Below are 4,677 nucleotides of genomic sequence, written 5' to 3' on the forward strand. Positions count from 1 at the left end.
ATTCCAAGAGCCGGGATGCCCCAGACAGAGAGCCCACTGGGTGGGCAGCCTGGGGCAGGGCCGGCTCAGCCTCAGGGCCGGGGTCAGGGCAGGGGCCCCAGTCTCAGGCTGGAGGCGCCCAGGGGAGACCACGCTGGAGGCGCGGCAGCTGTGGGCTCGTTTACCCCGGCAGAGGGCCCGGCTGGGGAGTGACAGAGCCCAGGCCCCAGGACGAGGGGACAGGTGTGCCGGGCCGGGAAACCTCACAGGTGCCTGGTACTCCATGTGGAGGGCCGGACCAGGAACAGGCAAGCAGTCACTTTGCAAAGTGTCAGGTTTCAGCGGCTTCTGTCCTCCCTGGCTGGGGCCAGGCTCGCCATCGAGGGTGCTGGCTGGGCTGCAGGGGGGCTGTTTACACTGCTTCCTCTTCACCCCTTTGGTGAGAGAGGCTTTTACCCCCTGCGTTTTGGGGACAACCAGACGCACGTCTGACCCCAGGCAGATGAGATCAGCAGCTGTTCATCCGCCCGATGTGCTCACAGCCGGGGGAGGAGGACACGGCTTGCCACACGCCGTCCTGGGAGGTTGGTCTGGGGAGCGGAGTGAACCAGCAGGGCCCCGGGAGGGCACTTTGTCATAGCAGGAGCGCGGGGTGCCCTGTTCCTGCGGGAGATGTGACTGGCGTACTTGAGTAATTCTTGAGGACGGCAGGGCCCTGAGACTCACCACCCAGGGATAGGCAGAGACTGCTTTCAATTTGTTTGATAAGGAGGGCTGTTTGGACCAGGGGACCTTGTCCCGTGGGAGCAGAGGTGGGAGGGGACACTGGCAGTTAGCTGTTCAAGGCACTCCAGTTTCAGATGTCAGGGCAGCACACAATACGGAACCTTACTTTTAGGTCTCATCCCACAGGGGTATTTCGTACGGGTGACAGGAACTGGCATCAGTGCCCTGCGGGGTCTCACTTTGGTCTCAGTCCTTGGGCCCCTGCTCTGTGGCCAAGCCCACGTTGCCTTCGGTCCTCAGACCTGGCTGGCTTCGCTGCCAGCTCCCTTCTTCTCCTGATCTTACTAATGCCCGCAAGCCCAGCTCTTCCCAGCAAAGTAATTCTGCCCCGAACCTCCTCCCCGCGAACTCTGATGGGCTCTGGATGCTGCGCCCCCGCCAGGACCTCTGCCCCACCAGGCACAAGTGCTGCCACAGAGAGCAGACTCCAGACAGAGGCCGGTGTAGATGGGGGCTTCCCTCCCCGCAGGGAAGATCGTGCCAAGGCACCACCTCGAGTTCTTGGCACCGTGTATCTGGAGCAACCCTTGAGAAGGACTGGGAGCCACGGCATAAGATTGATGGAAATGACAAGGGTCCTGGGGGGGGTGAGTCTGGCGGAAAAACGGGCAGACCCAGATGTCTGCAGGACAGGGCGGTGCTTGTCCTGAGTGGCCCCAGACTCAGGGCGACAGGGTGGGAGCTCCGGGAGGAAGGCTGGGGTCTCTAGACTTGGGAGAGGGTAGGCTCTCATGGGACCTGCGGGGCAGGGGCTGGGGTCTTCTGCAAGCGTTTCGTCACCTAGAGTCTCTTCACTCAGCTCTGATTCCTCTCTCCCGCCCCGCAGCCAGCCTGGCCCTCCGGCCGTGGGTCTGGGTCCCCATCCTGTGGTGACGCAGTGAAGCCATCTCCTAAGTGCTTCCTTGAAAGTAGTGAAGAGGTTCACAGAGGAAGCCAGCACACAGGTGTTTACTGACTCCTGGCTTCTGATCCACCAAAAGCAACGAAGAGCCGTGGGAGGCGGTTCAGTCCTGTGGCCAAGCCCGCTGCGCCCTCGGACGGCAGGCCTCGGCGGGCGTGGAAGCCGGCTTCAGCCTCCTGCTGGGCCCTGGGCCCTGGGAGTGGTGGATTCTTTGTCTCTGACCCTGATCACCCGCTGGGCCCCCCAGTCCTCCTCTGCCTGGCTCCCCCCACCCCCCTACCTGGTCACCTTTCTCAGGCCAACTCTGGTGGCTACAGGCACTGACCCTGTTCAAAATCTTCAAAACAAAGTAAACCAGAACTATACCCAATTTCTTGTAATAACATATAATGGCAAAGAATCTGAAAAGAAGATACATATGTATGTGTGTAGCTGAATCACTGTGCTGTGCACCTGAAACTAACACTGTAAATCAACTACACGCCAATAAAATTTTTTTAAATCCTTAAAAAAATAAACCAGACACTTAGATTAAAATTTACCCACTTATCCACCCACATGAGCATCTCTGGTCTCAGTACTGACCTTCTAAGACGTTACCAGCGCTGCCCTCGTTTTAATGACAAGAGCGTTCTCAGCAACACAGAGTTGCTGTAGACAGCACCTCGCTGGTCACATACAGAAGCACCACTTCTGAGCAGAGGAGACACTTCCCGGAAACCCGCCCACAGTGGTCGGCAGTCTCAGTGGGGCTTCCCGACTCAAACTCAAAAACCTCCCTCTAGCACAAGATTCCGTTTCTCTTTCCCCCAAGCTAAGCCTCCTTGAACCCGCCGGTTTCCAAATCACTTGTATTGACAGCTTGATGTATGAAGAAGTAAATAATATTTCTAGGGAGAGAAATTAATTCTGGAAAGAAAGAAGGAGGATTAGCTCCTGGTTGAGTACGAAAGAGGTGTACTCTCCCCAGAATGCTGTCCTCCTGAGGGTCTGATGCACTGCTAAAGGCCCCAGATAACAAAGAAGGCTAATACTAATTACAGGAATAAAAAACAAAGCCAAGCGAAAGTTCTTTCCAGAGTCGCTACCAATGGTCCTTGAGAGATTATCATTATGTCAAAGCTCTTTCCTTATTTACCGCTGACAATTCTAACAGAAGAAGAGAGAGATGTTGTCCTTGGAGCTCCCAGACTCTCACAGTGTGACACGTGCTCCACCCCCTGTAACGTTAGTAACCACACAGAGGTGAGACAGGGGTTGGGGCTGGACAGACACCAGTGTGGGAGCACAGCTCCAGCCTGCCTTTGTAGGGCCGCTTAGGGACTGTATTTTACTACAGAATAACCTGCAGTCAGGACCGTTATTTAGAAAAGAAATTCCAGCTATATCCTTAGAGATGCTGAAAGTTTGTCTGGACTCGTGTGAGCTCCCTGTGCTCTAAGGGTCTGCGCACAGGGGCTTAGTTCCCCCGGGGGCACTCTGCAGCCCCTGGGTCCCCCCAAACCCCCTGCAACAGACTCTCTAGAAGTTCACTGCCGAGGCTCTCCACCCACAGCTTAAAGATGGAGAGTCCGGTCTCGTCTGGGGTCTCTGTTCTGCAGGGCTCCTCCGTGTGCACGGCCATCCTTTCTGGGTCCTACACCACCCCGCGTTTCCCAGAGGCCGAGGCACTCGCCCCACGACCTCACCGATGCCCCGCTGCTGTCCTTGCACGGTTATCTGGGAGAATCCACGGCAGACGGAACAGACTAAATAATCGATAGTTTTATCATCGGCTCAAACAACGCGAAGTCTCTAAAGCACTTGAACTCTGACCCCGGCTCCCAGTTTACGGCTGTGCTGCGCACCACCAGCTCTGCTGCGCACCACCAGCTCTGCTTTTCCACCAGAAGCCGCGCAGCAGCGCTCTCACCCGGTCCTTCTTCGTTTAGACCTTGCCCTGCTCACCGGTCTCATCTGCCCCACGGACCTTCCTCCTGAGAGCCCGGCCCGGAGCGCAGCCGAGGGCGGTCGATTCTCGTTTCGTTTTCCTGAAAACGCTGTCTCAACGCAGCTCGTAAAAAAGAACGAATTTGCTATGTCGGCAATTGTTAAATGATAGTTGTTTCTTTGCTTTTGTCTTTGTCCTTAACCCTTTGAAGCTATTTCCCACTGCCTTCTGGGTTCCAGGTTTGCTCTGCTGAAACCTGCCGTCAGCCCTGCTGCCCTTCCTTTGTAGTGTTTCTCTTCGGCTGCTCTTAAGCTTTTACGTCTAATTAATGTGCTGTGGTTCCACTAAGCTGAGACTTCATCTTGATGGGGAGATACACACACACACACACACACACACATATATTTATAAATATATATATGCATACATATACAACTAAAATATTAAAATTATATACATTATATATTATATATCTTACATGCTATATAGTGTATATATATAATTTTAATATTTTTCATTAGCCTGTTTTGAAAACACTTGAGTCCCTGGATTTCATAATAATTTGGAAAACTATTAGTTATCATCTGATTACTCTTAGATGATGTTGGCTATGAGTTCCTTCCGGACTCTGACCACACACACGTCAGACCGCCTGCCTCCACCTCTGAGTCCCTGTGCCCCTTCCCGCCCTCTCCAATTCTTCGTCTCCTGTGTCGGTTCTGTGCAACTTCTTAGATCTGTCTTCTAGTTCACTAAATTTTCTCTTCCATTGTTTCCATTTTGTTTGATTCATTGGCAGTTTTTAATATTTAGTATTTTTTAAATCCCTTGAAGTTGAAGTTTTATTTCATTAGTTTTCAAATCTGCCTAATCGTATTTAATCTTTTTAAATTCCTTATTTGTGTATTCAACACCGCCCTTTATTTCTATGACTTTAAACATATAAACTATGTTAAGTTTTACGTTCTGTTTTCAGTGACCTCACTATCTGCCAGCTTTGTCTTTTATGGATGTTAGCTCTGACGCCTGACGTCTTGTTTCCTCATGAGGTTTGTAATTTTTATTTTTTTACTCAGAGCGT

The sequence above is a fragment of the Camelus ferus genome, chromosome 11 (assembly GCF_009834535.1).
Source record: "Camelus ferus isolate YT-003-E chromosome 11, BCGSAC_Cfer_1.0, whole genome shotgun sequence".
NCBI lineage: Eukaryota > Metazoa > Chordata > Mammalia > Artiodactyla > Camelidae > Camelus > Camelus ferus.